Source organism: Silene latifolia, chromosome 9 (genome assembly GCF_048544455.1).
Source record: "Silene latifolia isolate original U9 population chromosome 9, ASM4854445v1, whole genome shotgun sequence".
NCBI lineage: Eukaryota > Viridiplantae > Streptophyta > Magnoliopsida > Caryophyllales > Caryophyllaceae > Silene > Silene latifolia.
Window position 1 is genome coordinate 85,748,211 of NC_133534.1, and position 25,435 is coordinate 85,773,645.

The window sequence follows — 25,435 nt, forward strand, 5'->3', positions numbered from 1 at the left end:
TGATGGGGGAGAAAAATTAACTTCACTTTGGCCTTGACGGGTGCCTCGTTCCCGCTCCATTTAGCCCACTAAGGGTTCTTCAAAGGTCACCATCATCCCCTTCCAAGTCGCTATCCCAAGCTCCTCTTGATGCATCGCTTCCATTAAAATCCATAAATTCATCACCCTCACTGTCAAGCTCCACCGTATCTCCACCATTTGACTTGTCACTCCCTTCACCCTCTTGACCATGTGCTCCCTCATTAGCCCTCTCCGAGTTTGGAAAGAGAATATTCATTTGAGCCCAAGAGGGAAACATTCCCTCTTCACTAATAACCCTTGTCGAGCCATTTAGTGAAATTGTGGATACAAGGCATAGTAATTATCCACATTGGCCTCAAATTGGCGGAGGTGCATATCTTGAAGGATCCCCGTCAGAAATCATCACTAGGGAGTATGATGGGATTTCGGTGGTTATAGGGTAGGTATTGGAAGAGGTAAGGCGGTATCACAATCTTCTCATTGTCATTTCTTGGTTGCTCATGTTGTTGTTGTGTTGGAGGTGGTGCTTGATTGGCTTGATTTGGGTTTGTGAGGATGAGATAAGATGGGATTGGAGAAAGAGGGCTTCTTCTTGGTGAAATTCTTGGCAAACCATTCATTGGTAGGTAAATGGGGTTTCTCCCCTTGGTGATCCATTTAATCCTATTCTCATAACCCTCATGGGTTATCCAATGATGTTGTATAAGAATTAGCTCCTCGTTGATTCTCGTATTTCCCGGAAGTGGTGTATACTCATTGTTTTCATTAAACTTGGGGTTGAAGTGCTTGGCAAGTCTTGTGATGAGTCCCCCATTTACAATATGCTTCATACCATCATCATCCCCGTTTCAGAATTTTGCCCATTTCTCTAGGAGAACTAGAGGGGCGTTGAAATGGTACCCACTTCTCCCTTGAAGCTCAAGATAGGATTCCATAAAGATAAGGTCTAGCTCATTTACTATTGCTGGATCTCGGCGAGCGAGAAGAGTTCCGGATAGGAATCAGTAAGTGAGCCTAATAATGGGATTTTGGATATGAAAAGCTAAACATTCCTTGATATAGGAGAAATCCCGACCCGTCATAGCTCTTGATCGGTCCGTTTCGTGTTCACAATTTAAGGTGTGGTCGTTGGGTCACGTCCGAATCAAAACACAATTTATTGCTTCACAAACAACTCTACAATTAGTAAAGAGGCAAGTAAAGGTCGGATCCCAAGGGACGGGTATTGAAATGAGATTTCTATTGCAACTAGTGGTGTCTTAGGGGTGTCACAAATTGGGTTGATGTAGAAGGTCACTAAACTAAAATATCAATGGAAATAAACAAGCAAGATGAATTAAAGGGTTGTAAACAATTGATTAAAAAGCACTAGGGTGTCATGGGGTCATAGGGGAATCATGGGAATTGATCATACAAACATGTTCTGAAATTATAAGCAAGCAATTATTGTTGTGATGGATTGAGTTGGGTTATATCTTACAATCCTAGAAAAGTTTGGGTCCCGAAGCCGAATCGATTAGATTGTACAACACCTACAAGTCGACTTAGTCTTCCCTACTCAACAACATGCATGGTCTAATGAGACTCGAGTTCGGTTATGTCTTACAAGTCTCATTGAAAAGATAGGAGATGGTGGTAAATGCAAGGATTCATTGGCTTAGCATTTCATCAAATATAACATGTGCATGAGTTGAGATCAAAACAAACAAGCAAATAAAACATGAAAGCATATTAATTTAAGCATGAATCATTCCCCATGTTGGTTTCCCCTAATCACCCATTAACCCTAGCTAAGAGACTACTCACTCATTATCATGTTGATCATGCTAGCAAGGTTGTCAATCATACCAACAAAATGAAACATGATGAATAAATGAGAGTAATTAACAATAATTAAAAAGGGATTAAGAGAATTATACCTACTAATGATTCCAATAATAAAGCAAAGATAAAAGAAGTACTTGATGCTTGATTGAGAGGTTGTCAATCTCCCAATAATAACCCAAATAATATTCAATTACCCAAAATAAAGGATGAACAAAAGAGAGATTAAGGAAATAAAACTTGTATTAGAACTTGATTAATTGTTTATTACAAAATTAAAGAGAGATTTGATTGGTATTAACTACTCTAAGAATTGATAAGAAGAACATGCTCTTCTAATTAGACTAATGGGGTATTTATAGTGGAGATTAGGGGGATGCATTAGGGTTAACTAAGGGCTAAACTAGTAATTACACTTTTTAGATTGAGCAGGGAGGAGCCCGTATTTTTCAAAGGAAGGGCTTCTTTCTTTGTAGTTTGGAGAAGACGAAATTGCGCTGTAGAGGAATCCGAGCGGATTAGTCTCGGGATGGACGGATTCTGGCGATGGAACACAAGCGGATTCAGGTGAATCCGGGCGGATTGTGGTGGCTAAACCCGAGCGTCTTGGTGGAAAACCGCACAGATTGTGCCGGTGGAGGACGGCCGGATTGTAGTCAATCCGCACGGATTGTGCCTCAGCAAGATTTCTTCTTCTTTTCTTCATAAATTCCTTGGGGATTTTCTTGGGGACTCAAGAATACTTTCTCTACATTGCTCATCTACTATAATATGTACAAATGCCTTCTAATCTTGTCTCTCCTTGATGCTTGGTCATTGGATTCGATCAATTTAGTCTCGTTTTGCCATGAAAATGCAATATTCTTACTCCTTTCCTACCAAGGGATCAAAATCTCAAAGAATATGCAAAACAAAGAATTAAAGATAAGAAATTACCCAAATATGCACTAAAAAGCATGGGAACAAGGCTAATTCGGGGGCTAAATATGCGCAAATTATGGTAACATCAAATATCCCCAAACCGAACCTTTTCTCGTCCCGAGTAAAGAGGTGACAAAGACTAGGACCATTATTTAAACTAACCTAATAACATAGCCGATATGAGACAATTAGCGGGTCTCACTCTGCCCCTTCAACTCACAACAAGACAACCATGAGGTAGGATGCCTTCTTGCAAGGCAAGGTGGGTCTTGCCAAAATGGCAACACATCCAAACATTAAGCACACAAAATCACATAATGGATGCATCTACAAAAGAATAGCCACTTCCTCATCAAGCGGCGGAGGCACTAAAGAGGAACAAATTTAAGAGCATGAGAGGATGGCACTAAATCACCTCCAAATGGTGTTAAACTAGACTACTTTTGTCCTCAATTTCCAAATGCTTTCGTCAAGAGCGATCGGATGGTGGTGGAATGATGATCCCTATGATGCTAGTAGCATATGACATGTCAAGTCTCGAATTCTCTACAAAAGTAAAGGTCATGGATCGTCCCAAGCTCGAGAAAGTGGCTTGAAAAAAAGGCTTTTTGGGAATGAAATGCTCAAATCTTTATACACAACGGGTGGATATGACTAGTATTCAAAATTGTCTTCATTTCACTTTCACATTTCAAAAATTTTAGATGGGGTTTGTCCCTTCCGGGCTAGTGTTCTTTGCTTTCGCCAATCGCTTATTAGGCAACCGGTTAACCTCTAGACAATAGCTTTTCGGGGTGATAGTCACTCTGTCTCTGGGCGGCCGAATTCACAACCGTGTGGGGGCCCAATTCAATAGATCCCGCTCCAAAGCACATCGAAGTGGTACGCCTCCATCAAAACAGTTTAAATTTCTCAATATTCAACAATTCATAACTTTTGAGATTTCCTTGGCATTAAATTACTTCCAGATGACAAAATTCTTTGAAATGAGCACTTCAAGCTTATTGATAAAAAATATTTTTGGGTTGCCTTACCACAAGGTCAATCAAGGTCACCTAGACAAGTTAACCAAGTCCACATTGCATCACGGGGTTGGATAGGTGACTCACATGCAAACCCTTGACTAGGCTTTGGGTCATGGGTCAAAAGACACTAGTATGACACTATATATCTAGGGTGTTTTACAACCATTCTAGTAGGCAAAGTCTTAAGTTGAACAAGTATTTGTAATGGCTTAGTTGCTCTTGTCAAAGTTCCTAATTAGGCATTTTTCAAACCTTTTATCTAAATGCAACTATATGCTATGAGGCAACTAATATAAACATCCTAATGCAAGTGATTCTATCAACTAATATGACATATAAACTAAATGCAAGTCCTAAGTTCACATTGTTATACCGCATCAAACAAAATAAAGCCACATAGTCATTAACATATAGAGGAAAAAGGAGATTGGAAAGATCATACCATGCGGTCTTCATGGTCCTCATGTCTCGGATGTGGCGTAGTCAATCAATGTGAACAAGGATAGAACAAACACAATATATACAATAATATAAACAAGACTACACTACAAAAGAAAATAAACATGTTTTTGGCTTTTTAATTTTTTCAATTTTTATCATTTTGGAATATAAAGTTAAGTTAGAATTTCCCATCCCCACACTAATATGGGCATTGTCCTCAATGGCCAAAATGATGGGAAATTATGCAAAGATGATGCATAATTTCTATACTAAATGCAATCTACACTAGTCTACACTATATGATGCATGGTTTTTGTTATGACGGAGAGGATAATTTAGATTACCTCCCGTTGTGTATGCATTAACTTCCCCTAACCGAGTTAGACACTATTGCTAATGTCCAAGGATGGGTGTAGTTCATGCACACACTATGCAATGCATGAAACTAATTTGTCATTTTGGATTTGAAAGTGGGAACAATAAAATGAGAACACCTCAATGGTACCGAGATGTGAGTCCTCTATGGTGCTAGGACTACTCCAACAATGATCAAGAAAATAATTAAAACAAAGTAAGAAGACACGAACTTCTTTTCTTACAACTTTGAAAAATAAAGAGGAGAGATGAGAAAACTTCACTTAAACTTAGGTGGGTGCCTCTCGTCCGCTCCACCTAGTGATGAAGTAGTCTTCTAGACATCGGCATCATCTCCCTCTACATCGCTATCCCAAATCTCCTTTGAAGCATCACTCAAACTTGGGTCCATGAATTCGTGTTCTTCACTCTCAAGCTCCACCGTGTCTCCTCCACAAGAATTGTTGCTTCCCTCCTCTTGTCTACCGTTCGCCCCTTCATTAGCTCTCTCCGAGTTGGGGAAGAGTAATTCCATTTGAGCCCATGAGGGGAATTCTCCTTCCTCACTAATCCGTCCTCTTCGAACCATCTCGTGATATTGGGGGTAGAGAGCAAAGTAAGTGTCCACGGAGGTTTCGTATTGACGGTAGTGTAAATCTTATAAGATTCCCGTGACAAAGTCGTCACGGGGGAGGATGAAGGGGTTTGGATGGTTATACAGTTGGTAGGGAAAGGGGTAGGGAGGCACTTTTATCTTATCATTTTGAGTTTGTTGTTCTTGTTGTTGTGGTGGTGGTGCTTGCCTTGGTTGGGTTGGATTTGGAGGGATGAGGTAGGATGGGATTGGAGACAAATGTCCTCTTCTCGGAGAAACTCGTGGTAAGCCATTCATTGGAAGAAAAATCAGATCACATCCTTTCATTATCCACTTGATGCGCTTGTCAACCCCCTCAAGGGTTATCCAATGATGTTGAATGAGAAGAAGATCTTCATTTATCCTCGTGTTTCCCAAAAGAGGAGTATACTCATTATTCTCATTGAATCTTGGGTTGAAATGCTTTGCAAGCCTAGTAATGAGTCCTTCATTCACTATGTGTTTCATTCCATCATCGTCACCATTCCTAAACTTTGCCCATTTCTCGACTAGCACTAGAGGTGCATTGAGGTGGTACACACTTCTTCCTTGAATATTGAGGTAGGATTCCATAAACACAAGGTCTAATTGGTTCACGATCGCCGGATCTCGGCGAGCAAAGAGAGTGCCCGAGAGGAATCGATAAGTAAGTCTCAAGATCGGATTTTGAATATGAAAAGCGAGACATTCCTTGTTGTGTACGAAATCCCGGCCGGTCATGGCCCTCCACAAAGGCTCAACACTGTATTTCTTTGGCTTCGATGTTCGGGTAGGCAAAACATCGAGTCCGAACACATTTGCGAATTCTACAAGGGTCATCATCCTTGAAACATTTTCTAGCCTAAACTCTATGTAAATTGTTTTGTTCAAGGTTGTAATCTTCAAAAAGCTCAGAAACTCAAGCACAGGAGATCGATAAGTTGGTTAATGCATGTGAAAAAGGGTAGAGAGACCAAATACTTCAAAGAGAGCTTCTACTTGGTGATAAATTCCAAGTTTCCTCAAGGTATCATGACATAAAAACTTAGTGGGAAGAATGTTCTTACTTAGAAGCCGGTGGAAGACTAATTTTTGCACATCATTGACAAATTCCACATTGGAGAAGTCATCAAGCCTTGTCAGATCTACAATCTCTTCATGCTCCCTTCTTAAAGTGTTGACATGGGAGGTGGAAGAACTTCCCCTCATCCTTGGTCTTCTCCCACTCCTAAAAGAGGATCTCCTTGGTGCCATTTCTTGGTTACAGAGTTGAATTCCTTTGATTTGTGAAGGAAGAAAGATGCTCCTTGTTAATTGAGTGTTGCCATTGGAAACCCTAGAAAATTGGGGCTTTTTTATTTTGTGGGTTAAGAGAGTGATTTGGATGTGTATGGGAGTCATAAGGAGGTGGGTTTTATAATGCAAGTGGAAGGAGTAGTGATGTGTCACTATATGTGTGGTGGGGTGTAATTTAATTAGGGAAAACTCGGGTCAAAACACCATGGGAGGACGAGCGGATTCGAGCTGAAGACGCTCGGATTCGTGCTCCTCGGGACGGGCGGATTCTGGGCAATACGCCCGGATTCTGTCACAGCGAAAATCTCCAAAATTTGACATCTCAAAGACGGGCATCCCGAGCATAAGACGTTCGGATTCTTTTTCAACGGGACGGGCGTCTTCTTCTGAAGACGGACGGATTTTTTTACAGCGATTTTCCTTGAAATGCACAGGTAGAAAGACGAGCGTCTTTCTTCAAATCCGGCCGGATTCTTCGAGACGGGCGTTTCTCCTTCTGAGACGCTCGGATTCAACCTCAGTCCAAAAATCTTCAATTTCTCAGCGTAGCGGGACGGACGGATTGTCCTCAGAAAGCTCGGATTCCAGTAAGACGGCCGGATTCCGGGGAACACGCACGTGTTCAGGCTGTGAATTCATCCTTTGACTTTATCTCCTCTCTTAGATGCGTCTCCACACTTGAAAATTGGTTCCTTTCTTCATTCAAAATTCATTAGTAACCCTCCCTCACTTACGCTCATGAAAAAGAGTTCATGCTAATTATTGAAAGAAATGCAATAAAACAATAAATACAAGTTAGAGGGTTAGTATATTTACAAGTGGTGGTTTAGGGAGGACTCCACCAAACTCTCCCTTCGATTGTTCTTTCAAGGATTAGAAGGCCCGAGGTAGGTGATCTCGACCTCTCCAATAAACGCTCCCTCACAGTAGGGCTTCAACCTTTGACCATTTACCTTGAACTTGCTTCCATCTTCCGCCTTGAATTCAAAATCTCCGTATTTTCCAACATCGGTTATCACATAGGGACCCATCCCTCTAGAGTCCAATTTTCCCGGAAAGAGTCGGTAGCGGGAATTGAATAGAAGGACTTTGTCTCCTTTGTGCAAGGCCTTTTGTCTAATTCTCTTATCATGAAGCAATTTCGTCCTTTCTTTGTAAATCATTGCATTCTCATAGGATTGTAGTCGGAATTCTTCCAACTCTTGGATTTGAATCATCCTCCTTTGACCGCTTAATTTGAGATCAAGATTAAGTGCTCGGATTGCCCAATAAGCTTTGTACTCCAATTCGATTGGCAAATGACATGCTTTTCCATAGACAAGCTTGTAAGGGGAGGCTCCTATGGGAGTCTTGTAGGCCGTCCTATAAGCCCAAAGAGCATCATCAAGCTTTGTGCTCCAATCTTTCCGAGTCTTGTTCACAACTTTCTCAAGGATTTGCTTGATCTCTCTATTTGAAATCTCAACGTGGCCGCTTGTTTGAGGATGATATCCTAAGCCGGTTCTATGTTGAACACCATATTTGGTCAAAAGAGATGCAAGTTTCTTCTCATGGAAATGCGTTCCTCCATCACTAATGATTGCTCTAGGAACTCCAAATCTTGGGAAGATTATCTTCTTGAAGAGCTTGGTGACCGTTTTTGCATCATCATTTGGGGTGGCAATTGCCTCCACCCACTTTGAGACGTAGTCTACGGCCACAAGGATGTACTTATTCCCATTTGATGTCCCGGGACCTTGGTAGTCGATTCCCCAAACATCGAAGATCTCCACCTCTAGAATGCCCCTTTGTGGCATTTCGTTACTCCAAGAGATATTCCCCGTTCTTTGACAAGCATCGCAATGAATGATGAATTCCCTTGTATCTTGAAACATGGTTGGCCAATAGAAGCCCGATTGAAGAATTTTTGCAACGGTTCTCCTTGCTCCATGGTGCCCACCGTAGGGTGATGAATGACATCCTTCCAAGATTCCTTGGATTTCCCATTGATGGATGTATCTCCGGTAGAGCCCATCACTACACTCCTTGTAGAGGTTTGGGTCATCCCAAAAGTACCTCTTCACTTCGAATAGGAATCTCTTCCTTTGGTTGTGGTTCAAATTTGGAGGGAGTATCTTTCCAACAATATAATTGGCATAATCGGCAAACCATGGGGTGATGTGCCTTTCAAGTTGTGTTTGAATGGCCATCAAAATATCGTCGGGGAATGAGTCATTGATCGGGGTTTCTCCATTTTCATCATGAAACCGGATCCTTGACAAATGATCCGCCACTACATTCTCGGCTCCTTTCTTGTCTCTTATTTCCAAGTCAAATTCTTGAAGAAGCAAAATCCATCTCAACAATCCTGGTTTTGCCTCCTTCTTTATTAAGAGATGTCGGAGAGCACGATGATCCGAAAATACAATCACCTGGGATCCAAGCAAGTAGGAACGAAATTTATCCAAAGCATAGACAATGGCGAGAAGCTCCTTTTCGGTTGTGTCATAATTCACTTGGGAAGGGTCGAGGGTCTTGCTTATGTAATAGATGGCGTGAAGAGCTCTCCCTACCCGTTGGCCAAGAACCGCTCCAACGGCGTAGTTGCTAGCGTCACACATAATCTCGAAAGGTAACTCCCAATTCGGGGGTTGGATGATTGGTGCCGAGATTAATGCTTCCTTGATTCTATTAAAAGCTTCAACACACTCGTTAGTGAATTAGAATTGGGCATCTTTAAGAAAACGTTGAGTGAGGGGTTTCGCTATTTTGAAAAATCCTTTATGAAACGACGATAAAAACCCGCGTGTTCGAGAAAACTTCTCACCCCTCTAACATTCACGAGAGGTGGGAGTTTCTCTATCACCTCAACTTTAGCTTTATCGACCTCGATGCCCTTTTCCGAAATCAAATGACCCAAAACAATTCCTTCATTGACCATGAAGTGACACTTTTCCCAATTTAAAACAAGACTAACATCTTCGCATTTTTGCAATACAAGAGAAAGATTATGCAAACATGAGTCAAAGTCCTTTCCATAAACACTAAAATCATCCATAAAAACTTCCATTATGGTCTCTAAGTAATCGGATGTAATACCCCGTATTTTATTTGAGCGAGATATTATTATTTAGTAGTATCGTAAAAGTAATTAATTGATTCATATTGTAAGATGAGTCGGGTTTATAGTTTTAGGTGGCATTTTTGGGTCAAGATGTCATAACCCATTTACCCATTTACCAAATGTTATAACCCATTTACCCATTTACCATATAACCTAATTTTAACCTAAGTTTAACCTAATTCTACCCTAACACAAAACGTCCTACTCCCTCAACCCGCCTCCCTCACGCCTCCCTTCTTCATCAACACCATTCATCTGCTTTCACGCATAAAGAGAGAGAGAGAGTGAGCCTGAGTGGTGACCGTGCAGCAGGGAGGAGCTAGGGGCGAATGGCGAGGACTGTGGGTGGCCGTGGTGGCCGTTGTAGTGGCGGGAAGGTAAGCAGTTAACCCTTTTCTCTGTTTTCATATTTTCTGTCGGGGTCTTGGTGGTTGTGTCGTGTCTGTTAAGGGAGTTTATGGGGGTTGTTGACAGGGTATAGGAGTAGGGTGGTAAGGGGCGAGTGTAGTGGTGGTGGTTAGGGCGGTTGTTGGTGGTGATAGTGGCGGAAAAAGGCAGCAGCGACACGGGGTGGCAAAGGGGTTATAACACGGGTTTTCAGGCGAGTTTAAAGGGGTAAGGTTTGGGCGGCACCACCGTGGACTAGGGGGAGGTCGAAATAGTGGTGCTGTGGTGTCTGTGTGCGTGGGTTGGCAGCGAGTTGACTGGTGGTTGTTTGGGCAGTGGTTAGTTAATAGTGCGGTGGTGGCAGGTTGAGAACGAGAGGTGTTGGTGATGCGTGGTGGTGAACCAGGCCAAATGGCGGCCTTGGTTTGAACTGCCGGCGGCAGTCGACCCCAGTGGGGGTGGTTGTTGGTGGCTGGGTTGATGTGGGGACCACGACTGGTGGTTGTCGCGGTGGTTTAGGTGGTGCGTGAGGAGAGTGGGTGCGTGTGAAGGGGGTGCGGGCTATTTTGGTTTTGGAACGGGTTTTTCATAATTTAATCGCTATGTTTCGTAGTGGGGCGTATTCTAAATTAATTAATTAATTCCCGAGTGCATTAAAATGATTAAAGACGGGTTTGAGTTGGGATGTTTGAATTGTTTAAAGTGATTCGGGTATTTCTTAAATCATATAATTCGTCTAATCTTTTATTTATCATATTAGTTATTTAATTTAATTCCCGAGTCTTTTAAATAAATTATTCCCGAGACATTAAATAATTTATTTAATTTAATTCCCGAGTCTTTTAAATAAATTATTCCCGAGACATTAAATAATTTATTTAATTTAATCCCCGAGTCGTTTAAATAATTAGAGATGGACTTTGAGTCGGGACTGGTTAAAATGGAAAGTTACTATATCGGGAAAATTTCTATTTTGGGAGATTGCTATATTTAGTAGTTAGTAATTATAAATATTATAATTGTTTTAGGTGACGGATTCGTGAAGGATCGATAATCAGATTTGTTGCTTTATTTTTCTGGACTGCTTGAACTTCTTAATTGGAATTGCTGGCACCTTGAGGTAGGGAAATACACTTGTCCTATTATCGTTGTTGAATTGTGTTGACTTGATTCGTGGTTGTTGATTTACGTTATGTTTCATATACGGGAAGATGATTGATTGAATTGATTATATTGAGTATGATATCACAACATCGGGTAATCAGCATAATTTTATGATTTATCAGCTCATCGATTTATATATATATATATATTGTATTGCACCAATTTCTTTTGAGCATTCATATGCATTGGAGTTGGAGGATGGTGTGGTAGTGACGATGTTGAGATACGATGTGAGTTGTGACAAGGCCCAGGCGGGTTCGGCAGACTTGCCCTGGTGTCCTCACTGCAAGGTCTTTGGCAGATCGGCTACGGTCGATATATATAGTCTACCGGGATCGGTATGGTGGGTTGTCGGGTTATGAGATATGAGAAATGAGATATGAGATACGAGTTGAGATGGAGATGGAGGTGACGGAGGATCATGCATATCATATTTTGTTGTTTAATTGTTTCCCCTACTCAGCTTCGCGGCTGACCCTGTGTATTCGTGTACGCCTGTGATGATCCAATTATTGGGGAGCAGATTGACAGTATTTCGAGACCGATGGGAGCTGGCCGGGAAGAGAGCTTGGATGACCGACTTAGTGCCTAGCCCACCTTAGTCTTATTAGTAGATTTATCAGACTTTATCTCTTGGTCATATTTTTGGAGGCTTTGTTTAAATTCCAGTTGTAACCTCACTATGAACATTTTAATAAAAATCTTGTGTTTCTTTCCTTTGTTATCTACTGCCTCGGGTTTCCGAGATGGTAACACCGTCATTTATCTGAGGAGTCCTAGTTCAGGCCCTTAAATAAATGGGGGTGTTACATCGGAAAAGACACTCATCATGCATCTTTGGAAAGTGGCGGGGGCATTACATAAACCAAAAGGCATCCTCCTATATGCAAAAGTACCATAGGGGCATGTGAAGGTGGTCTTATGTTGGTCATCCGGGTGTATAGGGATTTGGAAGAATCCCGAATACCCGTCAAGGTAACAAAAGAATTTGTTGGAGGCTAACCTCTCAAGCATTTGGTCAATGAATGGTAGGGGAAAATGATGCTTTCTTGTTGCAGAGTTTAATTTTTGATAGTCGATGCACATACGCCAACCGGTGATCATTCTTGTGGGTATTAGTTCATTCTTTTCATTTGTCACTACCGTGGTGCCTCCTTTCTTAGGTACCACTTGGACGGGGCTAACCCACAAAGAATCCGATATGGGATATATGATTCCCGCATCAAGTAATTTCATGACTTCTCCTTTGACAACTTCTTGCATGTGGGGGTTCAATCTTCTTTGGGGTTGAATGGTAGGTCTATGGTCTTCCTCTAGATGAATTCTATGCATGCAAAAGTTGGGACTTATCCCCTTAAGGTCATCTAGACTATAACCTATGGCCTTCTCATGTTGTTTCAACACATCAAGCAATTTTCCCAATTGGTCATCATCAAGTCTATCATTAACAATCACGGGTTTGGTCTTTGATTCATCAAGGTAAGCATATTTCAAATTTGGGGGAAGGGGTTTTAAAGTAGGAGTCTGTACCTCACTTTCCTCTTTTGTAGTTTCATTGAGAATTTGCTCCATCTCCATTAGACATTCCATTCTCACAGCATACTCAACATTATTTTCGTCAACCTCATCATATTCAAATTCCATGATGGGTTCCTCTTTCTCTTGAGCTTGTAGAATATCTTCTAGGATGGATTGCTCATCTTCTATGGGTTGACATGCTTCCACAAGGATGTTATGCACTAATTCGGATTGTGCATGAGTAAGTTCTTTGTTAGCTAGAGCGGCCTCAAAAAGATCCACCTCCAATTCCCAATACATATTTTTAGCCTCACTTGCTTCCAAGGCCTCCAATGCTTGCATGGGATCTTTGAAGAAAGGTATACTTAAGTGGTCCTCTACAAAACAATCTATAAGATCCATCTCGCAAAATATCGAACAACTTGAAAACGATTAGAACAAACCTTGAGGAGTTTTACTTCCCCAAGGCGAAGAAAGACACAACTAATAACAATAAAAGGAAATCTAAATCAAGTAAACACCGTCCCCGGCAATGGCGCCATTTTTGATCGGTCTGTTTCGTGTTCACAATTTAAGGTGTGGTCGTTGGGTCACGTCCGAATCAAAACACAATTTATAGCTTCACAAACAACTCTACAATTAGTAAAGAGGCAAGTAAAGGTCGGATCCCAAGGGACGGGTATTGAAATGAGATTTCTATTGCAACTAGTGGTGTCTTAGGGGTGTCACAAATTGGGTTGATGTAGAAGGTCACTAAACTAAAATATCAATGGAAATAAACAAGCAAGATGAATTAAAGGGTTGTAAACAATTGATTAAAAAGCACTAGGGTGTCATGGGGTCATAGGGGAATCATGGGAATTGATCATACAAACATGTTCTCAAATTATAAGCAAGCAATTATTGTTGTGATGGATTGAGTTGGGTTATATCTTACAATCCTAGGAAAGTTTGGGTCCCGGAGCCGAATCGGTTAGATTGTACAACACCTACAAGTCGACTTAGTCTTCCCTGCTCAACAACATGCATGGTCTAATGAGACTCGAGTTGGGTTATGTCTTACTAGTCTCATTGAAAAGATAGGAGATGGTGGTAAATGCAATGATTCATTGGCTTAGCATTTCATCAAATATAACATGTGCATGAGTTGAGATCAAAACAAGCAAGCAAATAAAACATGAAAGCATATTAATTTAAGCATGAATCATTCCCCATGTTGGTTTCCCCTAATCACCCATTAACCCTAGCTAAGAGACTACTCACTCATTATCATGTTGATCATGCTAGCAAGGTTGTCAATCATACCAACAAAATGAAACATGATGAATAAATGAGAGTAATTAACAATAATTAAAAAGGGATTAAGAGAATTATACCTACTAATGATTCCAATAATAAAGCAAAGATAAAAGAAGTACTTGATGCTTGATTTAGAGGTTGTCAATCTCCCAATAATAACCCAAATAATCTTCAATTACCCAAAATAAAGGATGAACAAAAGAGAGATTAAGGAAATAAAACTTGTATTAGAACTTGATTAATTGTTGATTACAAAATTAAAGAGAGATTTGATTGGTATTAACTACTCTAAGAATTGATAAGAAGAGCATGCTCTTCTAATTAGACTAATGGGGTATTTATAGTGGAGATTAGGGGGATGCATTAGGGTTAACTAAGGGTTAAACTAGTAATTACACTTTTTAGATTGAGCAGGGAGGAGCCCGTATTTTTCGAAGGAAGGGCTTCTTTCTTTATAGCTTGGAGAAGACGAAATTGCGCTGTAGAGGAATCCGAGCGGATTAGTGTCGAGACGGGCTGATTCTGGCGATGGAACACGAGCGGATTCAGGTGAATCCGGGCGGATTGTGGTGGCTAAACCCGAGCGTCTTGGTGGAAAACCGCACGGATTGTGCGGGTGGAGGACGGCCGGATTGTAGTCAATCCGCACGGATTGTGCCTCAGCAAGATTTCTTCTTCTTTTCTTCCCTTTTCTTCATAAATTCCTTGGGGATTTCCTTGGGGACTCAAGGATCCTTTCTCAACATTGCTCATCTACTATAATATGTACAAAGGCCTTCTAATCTTGTCTCTCCTTGATGCTTGGTCATTGGATTCGATCAATTTAGTCTCGTTTTGCCATGAAAATGCAAGATTCTTACTTCTTTCCTACAAAGGGATCAAAATCTCAAATAATATGCAAAACAAAGAACTAAAGATAAGAAATGACCCAAATATGCACTAAAAAGCATGGGAGCAACGCTAATTCGGGGGCTAAATATGCGCTAATTATGGTCACATCAGCTCTCCATTAGAGTGCCACACTATAATTTCTCGGCCATGATGTTCGGGTAGGCGAAACATCTAGCCCAAGCACACTTGCGAATTCGACAAGGGTCATCATCCTAGTTGTACTCTCCAATCTAGTTTACACATATTGTCTTGTTCAAAGTTGTAATCTTTAAGAAACTCAAGAATTCAAGGACTAGAGACCGATATGTTCGTTCATGCATATGGAACAAAGTAGAAAGACCAAATAACTCGAGGAGAGCTTCCGTTTGGTGATAGATTCCAAGTTTTCTCAAGGTTTTATGGCACGTGAATTTGGTAGGAAGAATATTCTTACCAAGTAATCGGTGGAAAATGAGCCTTTGAACATCATTGACAAACTCTATATTGGAAAATTCATCAAGCTTGGTGAGGTCAACTATCTCCTCATGTTCTCTTCTTAAAGTGTTGATGTGAGAAGTGGATGAGCTTCCTCTTACCCTTGGTCTTCTTCTTTCTCTAGATAATGATCCTCGTGGTCCAATTCTTGGATGTAGATTTGGAATTTGAGTTGTTGAAATATGGAGACGTTCCTTGTGATTTAGATCTTCTTCTTGAAACTTGTGAAACCCAAGATTTTTTGGGGTTTTTGTTTTTAAGGGGTAAATGAGTGCTTGAGATATGATTTGGGTCATAAGACAGGGGGTTTTATATTATATAATGGAAGGAAGGATGAGGTGTCATAAAATGTGTGGTGGGGAAGAATTTAATTGGCAAGAAAATTGGGAATAAAAGACGCAGGGCGACGAGCGGCTCGCTCTCGGGACGCTTGGATCGTGTTCAATGGAGACGGGCGGATTCCTCACGCGACGCTCGGATTGTCATCCAGGATAGATCCTAATTTTTGAAGTAGCCAGGACGAGCGGCTGCTGGTCGGGACGAGCGTCTTACTGCAATAGGACGGGTGGATACAAAAGAGGACGATCGAATTCCCTTCCAAGGGGAAATGCCAATAATTAATACCATCAGGATGAGCGGATTCCTGGAGAGAAGACCGTCTCGACAGAGACGAGCGGATTGTCATTGAGGACGCTCGGATCTCTAGTCAGAACAAAATAGCTGCCTCCCAACTTCTCTTAGGACGAGCGGCTTACAGCTAGGTCACTCGGATCATGGTCTGGACGAGCGGATTCCTTGTGAGACGCTCGGGTTTGTCCTGCTTTTCCTCTAATTTAGTGAAAGTGCTTCCCCACGCTTCAATTGCTAGATCCTTCATTCATCAAAAACGATTAGTGACCCTCCCTCACTTACTCTCATGGCATGAAACATGCTTATGATAAATATGCAATAAAGTTAATGATACAAGTTATAGAAGTTAGTATATTTACAAGTGGTGGTTTGGAGAGGACTCCACCAAAATTTCTCTTTGACAATCTTCTCAAGGGGGAGGAGGCATGAGGTAGGTGACCTCGACCTCTCCAATAAATGCTCCTTCATAATATGGTTTCAATCTATGGCCATTAACTTTAAATTTGCTTCCATATTCCGACCTTATCTCGAAGTCTGCATACCTTCCTACCTCGGTGATCACATAAGGACCCATCCATCTAGAGTTCAACTTCCCGGGAAAGAGACAATATCGGGAGTTGAACAGAAGGACTTTATCTCCCTTGTGTAAGGCCTTTTGCTTGATCTTCTTGTCATGAAGCAACTTTGTCCTTTCTTTGTAGATCTTCGCATTCTCATAAGATTGTAGTCGGAATTCTTCCAACTCTTGAATCTGCATCATCCTCTTTTGACCACTTAGTTTGAGATCAAGGTTGAGAGCTTTGATTGCCCAAAAAGCTTTGTATTCTAACTCAATCGGCAAGTGGCATGCTTTCCCATAGACAAGTTTGTAAGGGGAGGCTCCTATGGGAGTCTTATACGCCGTCTTATAAGCCCAAAGAGCGTCATCAAGTTTCATACTCCAATCCTTACGAGTCTTGTTAACAACTTTCTCAAGAATTTGCTTGATCTCTCTGTTTGAGACTTCAACTTGACCGCTTGTTTGAGGGTGATATCCCAAACCGGTTCTATGTTGAACACCATATTTGGTGAAAAGGGATGTGAGCTTCTTTTCGTGAAAATGCGTCCCTCCATCACTTATGACTGCTCTAGGTACTCTGAATCCTTGGAAGATTATTTTCTTGAAGAGTTTAGTGACCGTTCTTGCATCATCGGTTGGGGTGGCAATTGCCTCCACCCATTTTGAGACATAGTCTACGGCCATATGGATGTATTTGTTCCTTTTTGATATCACAAATGGTCCTTGGTAGTCGATCCCCCAAACGTCGAAGATCTCTACTTCTAGTATCCCCTTTTGTGGCATCTCATTCCTCCAGGAGATATTTCCTGTTCTTTGACAAGCATGACAATGAAGGATGAATTCCCTAGCATCTTGGAACGTAGTAGGCCAGAAGAAGCCCGATTGAAGGATTTTTGAAATAGTTCTTCTTGTTCCATGGTGTCCACCATAAGGGGATGAGTGGCATCCTTCCAAAACTCCTTGAATTTCCCATTGAGGGATGCACAGTTTTGCTTCTTTCTTTATCAAGTGATGTCGAAGAGCACGGTGATCCGAGAAAACGATCACTTTTGATCCAAGCAAATAGGAACGGAATTTGTCTAATGCATAGACAATGGCAAGGAGCTCGTTCTCGGTGGTATCATTGTTCACTTGCGAGGAATAAAGAGTCTTGCTTATATAGTAGATAGCATGCAAAGCCCTTCCAACCCGTTGGCCAAGAACCGCTCCAACAGAGTAGTTACTAGCATCACACATAATCTCGAATGGTAGTTCCCAATTTGGTGGTTGAATGATCGGTGCCGAGATTAGTGCTTCCTCAATTATATTAAAGGCTTCAACACACTCATTAGTGAAATGGAATTGGGCATCTTTAAGTAAGAGTTGAGTGAGGGGTTTCGCGATTTTTGAGAAATCTTTTATAAAACGGCGATAGAAACCCGCGTGACCGAGAAAACTTCTCACTCCTCTAACATTCAAGGGAGGTGGGAGTTTTTTTATCACGTCAAACTTAACTTTATCGACCTCGATGCCCTTTTTTGAGATTAAATGACCCAAAACAATTCGTTCATTGACCATAAAGTGACACTTTTCCCAATTCAAAACAAGACTAACGTCCTCACATTTTTGCTATAAAAGAGAAAGGTTGTGCAAGCAAGAGTCAAAGTCTTTCCAATAACCGCTAAAATCATCCATAAAAACTTCATTACGGTCTCTAGGTAGTCGGAGAAGACACTCATCATGCATCTTTGGAAAGTAGCGGAGGCATTACATAAACCAAAAGGCATTCTCTTATAAGCAAAAGTACCATAAGGGCATGTGAAGGTGGTCTTGTGTTGGTCATCCGGGTGTATGGGGATTTGAAAGAATCCCGAATACCCGTCAAGGTAGCAAAAGAACTTGTTAGAGGCTCACCTCTCAAGCATTTGGTCAATGAATGGTAGGGGGAAATGATCCTTTCTTGTTGCGGAATTCAATTTTCGATAGTCAATACACATACGTCAACCGGTGATTTTCCTTGTGAGTATTAGCTCATTCTTATCATTTGTTACCACCGTGGTACCTCCTTTCTTAGGTACCACTCGAACCGGGCTAACCCATAAAGAATCCGATATGGGATATATAATTCATGCATCAAGTAATTTCATAACTTCTCCTTTAACAACTTCTTGCATGTGGGGGTTCAATCTCCTTTGAGATTGGATGGTAGGTCTATGGTCTTCTTCTAGATGAATTCTATGCATGCAAAAATTGGGACTTATCCCCTTAAGATCATCTAGACTATATGATGCGACCATAATTGGCGCATATTTAGCCCCCAAATTACCATTGTTTCCATGCTTTTTAGTGCCTATTTGGGTCATTTCTTATCTTTAATTCTTTGGTTTGCATATTCTTTGAGATTTTGATCCCTTGGTAGGAAAGGAGTAAGAATCTTGCATTTTCATGGCAAAACGAGGCTAAATTGATTGTATTCAATGACCAAGCATCAAGGAGAGACAAGACTAGAAGGCCTTTGTACATATTATAGTAGAAGAGCATTGTTGAGAAAAGGATCCTTGAGTCCCCAAGGAAATCCCCAAGGAATTCATGAAGAAAAGGGAAGAAAAGAAGAAGAAAAGTTGCTGCCAGACAATCCGAACGGATTGTACACAATCCGTCCGTCCGCCCTCGCCAGTCCGAGCGTCCCTCAAAGGAATCCGCTCGGATTCCACCTCGCCAATCCGAGCGTCTTGACCAAGAATCCGCTCGGATTCTCCAGCCCAGATCCGGCCATCCCGACTCCCATCCGCACGGATTTCAGTACAGCACGTTTTCGTTCTTCAAGCCACGATAAGAGAAGCCCTTCTCTCGGACAATACCGGAGTCTCCTTGCTCAACTTAAAAAGTGTAATTACTAGTTTAGCCCTTAGTTAACCCTAATGCATCCTCCCTAATTTTCACTATAAATACCCCATTAGTCTAATTAGAGGAGCATGTTCTTCTTATCAATAATTAGTGTAGTTAATATCAATCAAATCTCTCTTCAATATTGTAATCAAATATTACTCAAGTTTTAATTCAAGTTTTAGTTCTTTAATCTCTCTCTTGTTCTTCCTTTATTTTGGGTAATTAGAAGATTATTGGGTTTATTGGGAGATTGACAACCTTCCATCAATCATCAAGTTCTTCTATTATTCTTTGCATCTTTATTATTGGAATCATTAGTAGGTATAATCTCTTAATCCCTTTTTAATTATTGCTAATTACTTTCATTTATTCATCATGTTTCATTATGTTAGTATGATTGACAACCTTTCTAGCATGATTAATATGATAATGAGTGAGTAGTCTCTTAGCTAGGGTTTAATGGGTGATTAGGGGAAACCAACATGGGGAATGATTCATGCTTAAATTAATGTGCTTTCATATCTTATTTGCTTGCTTGTTTTGATCTTAATACATGCACATGTTATATTTGATGAAATGCTAAGCCTATGAATCCTTGCATTTACTATCATCTTCTATCCTTTCAACTTGACTTGTAAGACATAACCCAACTCGAGTCTTGTTAGACCATGCATGTGTTGAGTAGGAAAGATTAAGTCGACTTGTAGGTGTTGTACAATCTAATCGATTCGGCTCCGGGACCCAAACTTTCCTAGGATTGTAAGATATAACCCAACTCAATCCATCACAACAATAATTGCTTGCTTATAATTTGAGAACATGTTTGTATGATCATATCCCATGAATCCCCTATGAACCCATGACACCCTAGTGCTTTTAATCAATTGTTTACACCCCTTATTTTATTCATCTTGCTAGTTTATTTTCATTGTTATTTTAGTTTAGTGACCTTCTACATCACCAAATTTGTGACACCCCTAGACACTACTAGTTACAATAGAATTCTCATTTCAATACTCGTCCCTTGGGATCCGACCTTTACTTGCCTCTTTACTAATTGTATAGTTGCTCGTGGAGTATAAATTGTGTTTTGTATCGACCATTGACCAACGACCACATATGCTTAATTGTGAACACCAAATGGATCCGATCAAAAATGGCGCCGTTGACGGGGACGGTGTTTAATTGATTTAAGATTTCTTTTATTGTTTTTAGTTGTGTCTTTTTCACCTTGGGGAAGTAAAACTCCTCAAGGTTTGTTCTAATTGTTTTCGAGTTGTTTGATATTTTGCATGTCTAGAAGGTTACAAAGAAATTTGTTACCTTTTGACCTTGAAATCGAAAGAACCTTGACGAATAATAGGAGACTTGTTAGGAGGAATTTGGGAGGTGTTGGTGAAGTTGTTCAACCCACTAGTGAGTTTGTCAATCCTTTCGCAATAGAAGGAGAAGAGAACCCATTAAACAATACCACACAAAATCCACCTACAATGCCTAAATTCTCGTCACACTCTATACCCACCGAGGAGGATCTACCAAATGGTACTCCTACCCCACAACATCTCACCGGAAACTTTATTGCCAAGTCCGCCTTCATCCAACTAGTTGAGAGGAGCCAATTCGGGGGAATGCCTAGTGAGGACCCTCATTCTCATATGGAAACCTTTTGCGATTATTGTGAAGCTATCTCTCAAACGGGCGTGACTCAAGACCAAATAAGATGGGTCTTATTTCCTTTTTTCGTTAATCGGCACCGCAAAGCAATGGTTGAAGGGCCTTGATAAGGCCACCCTTGGAATAGATTCTTGGAAAAAGCTAGCTCTAGCTTTCTACAAAAAATTCTACCCACCGGAAAAGACTAACATGCTAAGAGCTCAAATTACGGGTTTTAAGCAAAGGGATGAAGAATCTTTGTATGAAGCTTGGGAGCGGTTCAAAGGTATTTGTCGCTCATGTCCTCACCATGGACTTAGCGAATGGTTTTTAGTGCAACAATTTTGGAATGGTTTATATGAAGATTCAAGGAACATTCTCAATATGGGATCAAATGGAATGTTCACCGAAGTTGATGACAATCAAACATGGAACAAGATTGAGGAAATGGCGGTCCATAATTCACAATATAGTAGGCCTCGCAAGGCTACTAGAGGAGGAAAGTATGAAGTGGACACCGTTACTCAATTAGGTGCTCAACTTAGTGCTCACATTGACACAATCAACTTGAAGTTTGAACAAGCTATGGCTAGGCTTGAGGAAAAATCAAAAACATCAAAGCATCATGTCAATGCCATGACGGCATCCTCATCAATCCCAAGCGGGATATGTGAGAATTGTGGAACCTTGGGTCATGACTCAAGTGAATGTAGGGGAACAACCGAACAAGTTAATGCTTTCCAAGCTTACAAAAGTGGTACCCCTTATTCAAATTTTTACAATGAAAACACCAAGTTCCATCCAAATCTCTCATACAAAAGCCAAAATGTTCAAAACCCTCAAACAACATACACTCCACCACCCATGAGAAATCAAAATCAAAGACCCTTTTACAATCAAAACCAAGGTTACCAAATCAAAATCCATACAATCACCAAAATGACCAAGGTTTTGATGTCCAAAAAGCGGTCCTCCAAATGCAAAAGAATCAACAAGAATTTTTCACTCAAATGCAAAAAGATAGCCAAGCAAAAGACACCACCATCAACAACATTCTAGCTCACACCAAGATGTTGGAAACACAATTGACTCAACTAGCATCTTCAAGCTCACAAAGACAAAAGGGGCAATTACCACCTCAAAGTAATCCCCTAGACATGAAAGTTAGTTAGTGCCATTCACTTGAGAGGTGGTACAAGATATGAAGCACCAAAGGAGCAAGTTGAGAATGAAGTTGTGAAAGCTAGTGAAAATGAAGTTGTTGTGCAAAGTCCCAAAGAAGGGGAATCATCAAAAGAAGAAAGTTCAAAGAAAAATGAAGACAAAGCCAAAGAGAAGGAGCCCATTGTGGTTAGACTTCCTTTTCCAAGTCGTCAAGCCAAGCCCAAATTTGATGATCAACTTGGAAAGTTCATGGAAATTGTGAAGAACTTAGAAGTCTCAATTCCTTTCACGGAATTAATCAATCACGTTCCGGCCTATGCAAAGTACATGAAAGATATCCTCACAAAGAAGAAGTCGATCCGGAAACTTGAGACTATCGCCTTCACTAAGGTGAGTAGTGCAATACTTCAAGGGAGTTCACCTCCAAAGTTAAAGGATCCGGGAAGCTTCTCAATACCGTGTACCATTGGCGACACAACGATCAACAAAGCCTTATGTGATCTAGGGGCTAGTGTGAGTGTCATGCCGTACTCGGTAAGTAAAAGGTTGGGAATAGGAGAGCTTAAGTGCACCAATATCACTCTTCAAATGGCCGATAGATCGACGAAGACACCATTAGGGATATGGGAAGATGTCCCCGTGCGAATTGGGAAGTTTTTCATCCCGGTGGACTTTGTCATTGTTGATATGGAGGAAGATTCCAACATTCCAATCATCTTAGGAAGACCTTTCCTACACACCGCGGGTGCGGTGATTGATGTGAAACATGGAGAGCTCACTCTAGAAGTGGGAGATGAAAGCATAACTTTTAATCTTGACAAGACCATGAGAGCTCCTCGTTTGCATGAGCCATGTTTCATGATTGATCATTATAGCCGGAAAGATGAAAGGAAGAAATCGAAACTCCAATGGAGGAAGAAAATTGAAGATGGCTCCATGTAGATAGTGGGAAGAAGGGTCAAACCGTTATTGTTAATGGCGGCCTTGTCACGGTCCTAGCCAAGCACTTTAATCCTAATTTCAATAAGGATAGCAAGTACAAGGCAAAGGAAGGTGGCCATCTTATTGATATGTCCATCATGATTAACAAGTTTAAGTGGGTTTCTCACAATCCCCTTGACAACAAGTATGGGTGGCTTACTAGTGAGGCTCGATCATTCACTTTACCCGCCAAGATTTGCCGTCTTAGTGTCCACCGGGCCAACTATTTACTTCCCCTATCCAAGGAAGCCGAGTACATCATTCAACAACAAAAGGGTGATCATGAAACTCCCTCCTCTTCCATTGTCATACCACCTTACCCCTTTGAATATGAAGAGTTCAAACCGCAAGGAGTTGAAATTGGAAAAGACTATGTCACTCTTCTTATGCAAGCCATGCACAAGCAAGCTTATGAAGATCGGAAGAATGCTTATTTGGCTCAATATCCTCCCCTCTTACATCTAGCTAGGCAAGGACTCCTTGATCCATCTTGTCCTTTGCCTAGTTGGGCGGATAAAGAAGCCTTATTTCCGGGTGCATCTAGGGACGTGGTGGAAGACAATGAGGTTGTTGGAAGTGGTGAAGAATTTGATGATAACATTGAGGAAGAAGCAAGTGGAGATGATGAAGGAGATGATGAAGGAGATGGTGAAGATGATGATGAAGAAAGTGATGAAGAAAGTGCCAAGGAAAGTGGCAATGTGACCACCTCTCATGAGGGAAGTGGTGATGATGATAGCATGATGGAAGACTAGCCTTGGAGACTCCTACACTCCCATGGTATGTCTATATCTCTTTGTATTTTATTTCATTTTGATCATTGTTGGAGGAGTCCTAGCAACATCAAAGGACTCACACCTCGGTACCATTGAGGTGTTCTTTATTGTTCCCATTTTTGAAAATCCAAAATGACAATCTAATTTCATGCATAGCATAGTGTGTGCATGAACTATACCCATCCTTGACATTAGCAATAGTGTCTCATTTGGTTTGGGGAAGTTAATGCATACACAACGGGAGGTAATCTAAATTATCCTCTCCGTCATAACAAAAACCATGCATCATGTAGTGTAGCTTAGTGTAGAATTGCATTTAGTATAGAAATCATGCATCATTTTGCATAATTTCCATCATTTTGGCCATTGAGGACAATGCCCATATTAGTGTGGGGATGGGAATTCTAACACTTCACTTTTATTCAAAAACCATAAAAATTGAAAAATTTCAAAAATCAAAAAAATCGAAAAAATTGAAAAACCAAAAACAAGTTCATTTCCTTTGTATATATTGTCTTGTATATATTGTGTTTGTTTATCCTTGTTCACTTTGATCGACTATGCCACATCCGAGACATGAGGATATTGAAGACCACATGGTATGATCTTTCCAATCTCCTTTTTCCTCTCTATGTTAATGACTATGTGGCTTCATTTTGATTGATGCGGTAAAAACAATGTGAACTTAGGACTTGCATTTACTTTATATGGCATGTTAGTTGGTAGAATCATTTGCATTAGGATGTTTATATGTTAGTTGCATCATGGCATGTAGTTTGCATGTTAGAAAAATTTTGCGAAACCGTCTATTTGGGAAGCTTGACAAGTGTATATAGGCCCTAGTAGATGCTTTTTATTCTTAAGACTTTGCTTGTTAGAATGCTTGTAAAACACCCTAGGATGTGTCATGCTAGTATCCTTTGACCCATGGATTAAGGCCTAGTCAAGAGTACCTTGTGGTGTGATAACTCCTTGGCTACCGTTTATTCCAAGGTGACCCTTGAAACCATGCATACTTCTATCATTCATCCATGTTCTACCACATTTTTGTCATCAAAGGGAATGGGCACAAAAAGAAATCAATTTGAGTTCAATGAAATGAAAAGCGAAAGAAAGTTTGCAAAAATGCATCAAATGAAAAGAGGAGCAAAAATAGAACTCCTAAGCTTCAAATACAAGGCACCCTCGTTACTAATTGGGGTGACTTTGAAAATGTTCAAAAAGAAATGCAAAAAAGTTGTCAAGTATTGAAATGCCAAAAATCAAAAGAAATGGCAAAGAAAGTGTTCTCAAAATGTTATATGCCACAAGAAATTGGGGGGAAAAACAAAAACAAAAGCAAACTCCCAAAATGAAACTCAATTACTATCGATCCCTTTATCCATCATATCCATTTTTGTGCATGGTAGAGAGGGGACGACCCTTCTTCTTGTCTAGGCAAGAGGGGGAATTCCGCGATCCTCCAGTGTTTCT

At 40.7% G+C, this 25,435-nt stretch overlaps 1 non-coding gene across 1 annotated transcript; it reads right to left on the minus strand.

The window, feature by feature from the left end:
• Positions 1–21,251: 21,251 nt before the first annotated feature.
• Positions 21,252–21,358, minus strand: LOC141602790 (small nucleolar RNA R71). Its single transcript, XR_012524699.1, has one exon. It is a non-coding gene; the product is annotated as a small nucleolar RNA R71 (small nucleolar RNA).
• Between the last annotated feature and the right edge of the window lie 4,077 nt (positions 21,359–25,435).